The following is a 9,892-nucleotide window of genomic DNA, read 5'->3' as shown; positions in this document are numbered from 1 at the left end:
TTTTCATTTATTAATCGATGCATTGCAGGTAGTTTGGAGATAGTTCTCTGTACAGTCAATCACTTCTTAGTTTACCAATAAAGAGCTGAATGATGAAGGAACTTCAAGTCAAAGTAGTGCCAGTCTGCGGTCATTTTCCTAGATGAACCACAAGAAGATTTGTGCTTGTGTTTTCTTTGTGAACTTAAAGAATAAACTCGATCGACAACTTTACTTGTATTTGTGTTTATCAATTTGTCTCTGCTTTGGCCGACCTCGGAAACAATAGCTATCTACCTAGCCTTATCAGCGTTGCACTTGGTTCTTAAGTCATTATATTGAAGTAATTGTACACTTGCTTTCATGTATGTACATACCTCCTATTTCAAGCAACTGTGATTTGATTCTTTTTCCATTCTTGTAATTTATGAATAATATTTTTCTTCTTCTCTCATATGTATCAGGTCTTAATCTTTTGATCAAAGATCAAAACAACTCAATCTGCATCTCAACTAACTGTCTATACAATGTATCACATTTTGTTATTATGTAAAATAAGTGTACATAACTATCTTGTAAAACTTAGTTCCTTAAAATATCAACAAACGAAATGATTAATATGCAAGGTTTTCTTACGCTACATACTTGTAATCCAACTTTTAAGTGATATCAAGTTATGATATTTATTATAGAAATCATTTCCTCATTTCAAAAGAAAAAACTTAATTTTCTAGAGGAAATATGTTGCAAAAATTTTAGCTCATCAAATATAGAAAATTAACATTTTACAGAACACACCGATAGATTCATCAAAAAAATTTCTCCAATTTCACGTAAAAATAAATTTAACAAAAATAAAAGGAATATTACATAATAATATTGGGCCCGTGCTGGTATGTGCCATTACTTTCTAGTTCTTTCTTATTTAGAAGTGAGAGTGTAGGTCTACAAACACTGCCACTCGAGAGTTGTGTAGTTTAGCAATTTCAAAAATACATTATTCACATTCACTAAAAAGAACTATTCAAATATATATATATATATATATATGCATTTTAATTATATCATTTTTGTCAAAAAAAATAAATACTTTTCATGTTTTAAATGCATTTACATGGATATGAGATCGTTACGTTCAAGTTGGATCAAGTGGTGATAATCCTCTATCAAAATATATCACCTATTTATAACTTGCATGAGTAAAAATGTATGTATCGTCTAACTTTGTTGTGCATATGAATGTAGGTTTGGAGTCTAACTTTGTTGTGTATATGAATGTAGGTTAGGAGGATCGATTGACATGAACAAGTCTACGTATGTGATTTTGCTTATTTCAACTAATAAGTGAAATCAATTTAAGTATTATTTATCTTCATAAATAGATATATATTATCTTAACAAGTTTATATTTTTTTTCATTTTTCAACTCAAGTGATGTGGATAAAGAGCTACTAGGCCAATGATCAGGGCCGACTCAACAAGATTAGGGACCTAAAACGAAATTTAAGGGAGGGGCCCTAATACTTTATTTGTTTCATCATATATACTTTTATTTAAAATCTACTTTTCTAGTTTTTTTTAGATGCGAAATTATTAGTTATTGTTTTATATTCGATTTGTTATAATAATTCATTTTCAATTGATAATATAGCTTATCCATTCAATCTCTTTTGAGAGATTCTTGATTAGTTTTGAAAAACTTCTTTCGGCTAAGGCAATGGTTAGAGAAACTGTTAAGGAAGTTGTTAAGGAAGTGCATATGACAGAGATGGAAGGGCCCTTAATTCTTGCAAAAGAAAGACCACGAATTGAGGGAATCAAAATTAATAAAGTGCGTGAACTTAACAAAACTACTGATAATGATCAACTTATTATCCTTGATATAAAAAATGAGTTGATGGCGGGTACGAGACTCCAGATGTGCCAGACATTATGAGTTCCCTATCTCAGAATTGTTGTGGGCTTGGGGACTCACAAACAATTCAGGAATTGAAGGACATGGTTTCTTATAAGCATCCCAATCTCATTTTCCTCCAAGAAACGAAGTCAGGTTGGTCCACGCTAAACCAAATTCGGGTACAACTAAACTATGAAGCTTTGTTTGTTGTTGATCGAGTAGGCTGGAGATCTAGCGTTACTTTGGTAGGAAAAAAAATCATATTCACTCATTAACTACCACAAACATATTATTGATATGGAGGTTCATTTACCAAGTGTTCTAGCATTCCGCTTTACATAATTTTACCGAAAACTATGAAACACTAAGGAGACTGTATTTTAATCCACTCACGTAGTAAACATTTTCAATAGAATGCTCAAGTGACTTCCCAATTCTACCAACTCCAAGAATATACCCCTTCTTTCCATCACCAAAAGAGACACCTCCATCTTGAAGTGCCTTGAGTGAAATGAAGTTTTCAGTCTTCCCAGTCATGTGCTTCGTGCATCCACTGTCCTTAACCAGCACTGACTGCTACTTCCTTCACTCCCCTGTAACAAAGATCACTTGTTAGACTTGGGAACCCATTTTAATCTGAGTTCCCAGTAAACTGATAAGGGCGTAATAAGAGTGTTTCTTGCCCAATGAGGCATGTTAGTCCTTTTCATGTTTGAGGATTTAGGAATAGGAGTAGGTCCCCTTTTTTGTGCTATTTTCTGTCTAGAGTAGACTGGAATTTTTTCTTGTGAGGCTTTCCAAGCAGGGTAGTCCTTTTTCAGGTGACCATTGTGACCACAATGAAGACATAATAGATTATCTGATACATACACATATTTACTGTGGGGATTATAAGGAGGACTAATGTTCAAGCTACCTAAGTTGTAGTTACTTTGACTGGTGATGTTAGAAAGTAGCTTGGTGGAGCTGGTCCATTTAGAGAATTTTTCAGTTCTTCTCTAAGATGGACCAAGTCCCTCTCCATCTGATCATTTCTTTCCAAGGCTAGAGCAAGTCTGGTCTCAGCAGTGTTTAGACTGGCTTCTAGCTTTATTTGCAAGCTAGTGGCCTCCCCTTTTCTTTTGCCAGATTTCACATTCATTAAGCTCAATTGTTCCTTGAGTTCTAGATTTTCAGTTTCTAGTTGTTCCTCGATAACAGACATGTGGACAGTCAAGGCTGTATTTTCTTCACTAAACCTATCTAGATTGTTGTTCATAGAGTCCTTTTCAGTAGTTAATGCTATAAAAGAGTCGATCAGAACGTCAACTAGATTTCTCAACCTTCTAACATAATAAGTATTCAAATTTTGTTTAAGGTCAATGAGAGTTACCTTTTCTTCATCTTCCTCATCATCCGATTTTGCCATGAGGGAGAACAAGCCATCAAACACATTCTCATCATCTTTAACAACCAACATAGATGCATCATTCCGACATTCTGATTCTCCTGACTCACTTGAAGAATCCCCCAGACAGCAAAGCTTTCTTCACAACATAGTCAGCTGCAACTTTTCTTGCATTCTTCTCGGGTATTATGTTCATTCTTTTATCTTTTTCACCTCCAGGTCTCTGATAATCTTTGGTTTCAGCTTTGAGCATCGGACAGTCTCTCAAGAAGTATCCCTCCTTTCCACACTTGTGACATAAGTCATTTGCATTTGCTGCACGAAGAAGGTTCCCTCCCCTTCGAAAACCTCTATGCTTTCTCACAACTTTTTGAAATCTCTTGGTGAGATAAGCCATGTCTTCCTATTCACTGGAGATTTCACATGGTGAGATCTTGAGAGCTAGAGACTTGTCTTTCTTTACCTCCTTCTTTGACGTGTCTTAGTTTCTATTCATTTCATGAGTAACCTTCAGAGCATCCATCATCAGAACCTTCAGGTCTTTTGCTTTAGTAATGGCATCTACTTTGCTTGCCCATGACTTGGGAAGGATTCGAAGAATCTTCCTGACCTGCTTGCTGGGATAGATAAGTTCTCCCAAATATCGTAGCTCGTTGGTTAAAGAGGAGAATCTTGTATGCAAGTCATGAATAGTTCCCCCCTCCTTTATTGTGAAGTTCTCATATTGGGTGGTCAGCATATCCACCTTTGATTCCTTCACCTGCTCTATGCCCTCATAAGCTATTTTCAAACAATCCCAAATTTCTTTTGCCGATTCACAAGCAGAGATGCGGTTGAATTCTTCAACACCTATACCACACACTAGGAGCTTCTTAGCTTTATAAATTTTCTCAATCTTCTTTTTGTCCGCCTCGTTGTACTGTTGGTGATCTTTTGAACAACTTTTGTAATTTCTCCATCATTCACTTCCGTTGTTGGGATGAAGGGTCCATCTAGCACAATGTCCCACAACTCGCTGTCTTCAGCCATTAAAAAGTCGTGTATCCTTGTTTTCCACCAACTATAGAATTGGCCATTGAAATAAGGTGGTCTTGTTGATGGTTGTCCTTCTCCTAGGTTTAGTGGAGCATCCTTCTTTCTACAAGAGTCTCTCTCTTGGTGTTAACTAGCTAGAGAGCACTTGCTCTGATATCAATTGATAGAATATGTGCGTCCACTATGAGTCAACAGAATAGGTCCCTTGACTCAGCAAGAACAGTAACAAAGAATAGATGATGAACATAAAACACACAAGCAGTTTACATGGAAACCTCCTTGCTCAAGGGAGTAAAACCACGACCTGTCACACATGATTTTCAATTGTTTTCACTAATCTCTTCAAGCAAAAGTGAAACACAGTTACAACACCAAATGAGATTAAGCTATTAATCTCAAAGCTAAGTAATAACTCTATTACTTATTGAGCCTAAGCAGATACCACACTGCCCACTAAGCTATCAACCCTAGAGAACTTAGACTTCAACTAAGCAGATACCACACTGCCCACTAAGCTATCAACCCTAGAGAACTTAGACTTCAACTAAGCAGATACCACACTGCCCACTAAGCTATCAACCCTAGAGAACTTAGACTTCAACTAAGCAGATACCACACTGCCCACTAAGCTATCAACCCTAGAGAACTTAGACTTCAACTAAGCAGATACCACACTGCCCACTAAGCTATCAACCCTAGAGAACTTAGACTTCAACTAAGCAGATACCACACTGCCCACTAAGCTATCAACCCTAGAGAACTTAGACTTCAACTAAGCAGATACCACACTGCCCACTAAGCTATCAACCCTAGAGAACTTAGACTTCAACTAAGCAGATACCACACTGCCCACTAAGCTATCAACCCTAGAGAACTTAGACTTCAACTAAGCAGATACCACACTGCCCACTAAGCTATCAACCCTAGAGAACTTAGACTTCAACTAAGCAGATACCACACTGCCCACTAAGCTATCAACCCTAGAGAACTTAGACTTCAACTAAGCAGATACCACACTGCCCACTAAGCTATCAACCCTAGAGAACTTAGACTTCAACTAAGCAGATACCACACTGCCCACTAAATCAACTAGCTCCTAGATGACTTAGAATTTGACTAAGCAGATACAACACTGCCCACTAAATCAGTTAACTCTAACTGATTTAGACTTTTCCAAATTGAACAACGATCTGAATCTTTTATAGATAAGGAACAAATTAGAATGAAAACACATAAGAAATAATCCTAAGACAACTAGACAGGTTGCAGCTCTATCAGGTCCTTGTTGCTCTTGAGGATGATTCTTCACCAATATGGTTTTTGCTTGTATACTTGAGAATTTTGAAGATGCAAAAACTAAGGTTGTGTCTATTGGACATAACGTTTATAAATAATAAACATAACCTTTGAGGCCATGCCATTGGCCGAGGTTTCTACCACAGTTGGAGATTGTGCACCAACCAATTGTACTTTTTACATCCTGGCATTTGTGTGTATATTGATACAAGGATAAAGCCCCTTTACAAGGTCCCATGGTTTGTCAAATCATCAAAACCACAAATAACATTTCCCCCTTTTTGATGATGACAAACTCCACACAAATGCCTTCATTTTCATTCCCTCTGTCACCCTTGTCGCTTGTTCATTCCCCCTGTCAACCTACCTTGCCACTTTGTTCTACCTTCCCCAACCTAAGCAACCAACATTTCCCCCCCTTTTGGCATCATAAAAAAGAAACGTAGTAAACCAACATCACAAGTAAGTTTACAAAGTGAGATCATAGCCAGGGGCAACACAGACATAACAAAAAAAAAGGATTAGATAAGATTTAATCACAAAAAACATGAACCAACTTCATTGCACAAAGGATAGCATTCAATATATTAAAATTAAACTGATTATGAGAACCCCAGACACTGTCCACACAAAAGAAAAAACACAAGAAGGATATAAAAGGGACTATGTGGAGGGAAGCTGAGGAGAGAGGGACTTAATGACAAGAGTAAGCCGATCATTTGCTGCATCATGATCTTTAATCATTTTCTCTTGAAGAGCAACATTTTTGGCCAGGAGGGTAGCATTCTTTGACCGCAGAGCGTTGGCTTCTTTAGTACCAGGTCCCTCAGTCTGTGCTTTGAGCAGTTGAGCCTTCAGTAAGGCAATCTCTACATCCTTGTTACTCACAAGCACAGTCATCTCCTCAAATTCGTTCTTCAGTTGATTTTGTTCCATTACCAACTGAGACATATTGCTTAGTGGTCCAGCTCTCCCTTCAATGCACTCACACTCTACCAAAGTATTCAGAGAGAAGGATTGTTTGGCAGTTCCAACAGTACCTAGTCCCACTGGAATGTTCAAATGTTTAAATACTTTAGTGAGGAAATACCCGTAACCCATGCCATATTTGCCCTTGTGTTCAATTACGGTTTTGTACATATGCTCCAACATTAGGGCTGGGAGATTGAGGGGTTCAAATTTGCAGGATTCCATCACAAACAGGTCAATCGCAAATGCCACTGCGCATTTCTCAGTTCGACAAAGAAGTACCTTATTGACAAACTCGAAAAACAATTGGTACTCTCCCTTCAGGAGATTCAAACCCGCACGGTGCATGTCAGAAAGTTTGGAGCATTCTTTCACAAACTATTTGGAGAACGACTTTTCCAGCACATATCTGATCCCTTCTCTAGGTACCTCTAGTATTTTGCGCAGCTGTTATTCATCCAGATGTAGACTTTCATTTCCTACCCAGGTGTTGAGGCTGCCATCATCTGTAAACTCTACATTATAGTTAAACTCTCGGACTTTCTTTTCATGTAGAACAGGAGATTTGGTCATGAACAAGTGAGTCCATGATTGAATCTCCACAAGATCAGCCAAAGAGTCCATACCTGGCTTTGTAAGAATTTTAGTATCAAACACCCTCCCTCCTAGAAACTTCTGTAGGCGTAGATTATCAACAATTGTTTACTTGCTCACCTTGTCATTCTTATTTCATTTGGTACCTGGTCCCTGTTTAGAGTTTTGCTTGAGAACATAGGAAGTTTCTGTTTTCCTCTTTGATGGTTCCCTCTTCTTTTGTGAATCATTTCCTTTTCCTTTTGTAGTGTCAGCCTTCTTGACTATAGATGTTCTAGATTTCCCCTTGCCAGTTTTCTTCACTTGTTTCCCTTTTCCCTTTTTAGCAGCATCCAAGGGAGTGTCTTCATCCACAGACTCATTTTTAAAAACTTTGATGGAGACATCCACCACATCATCTGTAGGCAACTCGAATACCATATCACCAGACCTTCTCCTTTGATTCTCTGCCGTAGTTGTTTCACTTAACTTTATAGCATCACCCATGAGTTTTTGAGAGATTGCTCTAGTAAAGGGCATCCTTTCAAGAGTTTCTTCTGTGACCTTTTCTTTTCCCTTAGTAGTAATAGGGACCATTCTCCTTTGCAATGACCACCTAAGAGAAACGTTATCCTCGTCAGTGTGCTTGCATAAGTAAAAGGATGGAGACCAACTGTTAAGATCCAATTTCGAAAACTAAGGTTTCGAAACCATTTTCGCAACTTTGGCAATTTTGTTTAATTTTGGAAAAAATTATAATTTGGAAGTCACCACTTAATTTTTAGGAAAAATTAAGAAAACCATTAAAAATGAGTTTTTGAAAGAAAACATTTAAAATAAAACCATAGTCGGGTAAGGGTTTAAATAATTCTCTAAGGAAGGGTTTAAGCATCTTAGAGAATCCGCTAACATGCGGTTGACCGACTGATTTAAAAATTGGCTAATTTTAAAAATAATAGAATTACTTGAAAACATCTTGTTTTAGAAATATACTTTTGGACTTAACAATTTATATGAGTTAAGATTTTGAACTAAATGGTTAGCTCAATCTCATTAACGTGGATACAAAGCCAATTACTAACTATGAAAGAATACGAAAAATTCTCAAGTTAGTCTAATAGCTTAAGTTTGCCTTAATGAAAGAAAATCATCGGACCTTCCAGGTAAGGTAATCAATTGGGTATTATATGTCTAATCAAACCAGAATGTCAAAAAGTCTTAAGAAATCACAACTAACTCTAAAATGCAAGAGACTACCCATATGATTCACTTTAAAATTGAGATAATCTGATCGAATTTTGAAAATAAAAATGACTAAAACAGACCACTATTTAAGCAAGCAGGTAACCACATTCAACAAGTTAATACAATAATCCTGTCTCAACCAATTCAAGCATGGATCTAACGATAATGAGTTAAAAAGTTTTCATTTATCCGAGCCTAACTTTTTGAGAAATGCTAAAGAGCAGTCCCAAAGGCAGACCATTTCTCATTAAAACAGGTCCTCGACTAGAAGAAATAAAGCACACAAAAGCATACACAGAAATTGTATATCATGCATTAAGATGAAATTAAAGTAAATGAGTGCAAGAGAGAAAAAGAAGTTGACAGAACGAAAGATATAGGCAAACAAGAGTAATTTTCTACTAAACTTTATATCCGTCAAGCTTGTTCATTTCCTACAAGATGATTAATGAAGCACATTTAAAAAAGAACAATATGATGCAGGAATCATCCCACGTTCACGCTGCAGGATTGGGATAATACTTCACACCAAAGGGGTGTAATGTATGTAGTCTACCCTAACGCAAATATCAATGGTTGATTCCACGGTTTGAACCTGTTATAAATAACATGTTATGTAGCTCGGACTCTTAAAAAATGTCAATGGGTGCATCAAAAGTGAAGAGTTTGCGCAGCTCAAGACTTACTAGTAACACGGAGACAACTTTATTGTTGTTCCAAGGCTGCCCTTCAATATAAAGCACATGAATTATATATGAAAAATGCACCAACCAGCTATCCTTGAAGTTTACGCTATCACTAAAAGAAACAAAGGCAATTTTAACAAGCCTTAGTCTCTATGCTTTCCTAGAGAAAATCGTGGACCCTTTTCTATTGTGATGAACATTCTATGATACAACTTCTAATACAACTAAATTAAAAATAAGAATAATAAAATTTCATATATAATATAAAAATATTAATCATACTTTAAACTCCATATCTAATACAAGTCATACCTCAATCCATTTGGCTAGTTTATGCCTCCCGGTTGTGATGTCATAGTCAAACCCCTCTGGCATGAAAACTTGGAACCTTTCGATAAATGGAGCATATGCTATGTCAACCTAGCACAACAGAGTTTTCATATCAGCACATAGTCTCTATGAAGTTTCAAATTCTAGGATAAAAGTACACCCACACTACTCTGCACTGATTGTCGAGTATGTTTATCGGTAAAGCTACCATCGCACACGACACATCATCGGAAAGAAAAAAATAATGAAATATAATAATGACCTGACTGAATTGACCGAGGACCAATGCCTTCGTATGTATATCACCCGAATTTCTTGATTCACGGCGTCGAGTATTTGCACTTTAGATCTCATGACTCGACCTGTAGATGGTGATACCGCCACCTTTGGCGACGTGATCCTTTCTTATTCACTTGTGCTGGTGGCGGAGAGGTCGGCGCCTGTGTTCTGGCTCTGAGGGTGTGGGTCTTCCCTTTCTCAATTATGACGTACTCG

The 9,892-nt window shown here is 37.0% G+C and overlaps 1 long non-coding RNA gene across 1 annotated transcript; it reads right to left on the bottom strand.

Annotated features, from left to right (window-relative positions):
* Window positions 1-8,792: 8,792 nt before the first annotated feature.
* Window positions 8,793-9,679, bottom strand: LOC102604831 (uncharacterized). The gene is made up of 3 exons (XR_367178.2): window positions 9,660-9,679; window positions 9,380-9,487; window positions 8,793-8,815 (listed from the first exon to the last, which is right to left on the bottom strand). It is a non-coding gene; the product is annotated as an uncharacterized lncRNA (long non-coding RNA).
* Window positions 9,680-9,892: the final 213 nt, after the last annotated feature.

This window comes from Solanum tuberosum, unplaced genomic scaffold (assembly GCF_000226075.1).
Source record: "Solanum tuberosum cultivar DM 1-3 516 R44 unplaced genomic scaffold, SolTub_3.0 scf00071, whole genome shotgun sequence".
Classification (NCBI taxonomy): domain Eukaryota; kingdom Viridiplantae; phylum Streptophyta; class Magnoliopsida; order Solanales; family Solanaceae; genus Solanum; species Solanum tuberosum.
The sequence above is the reverse complement of the archived record's forward strand: the minus strand, read 5'-3'. Positions and strand labels throughout refer to the sequence as shown.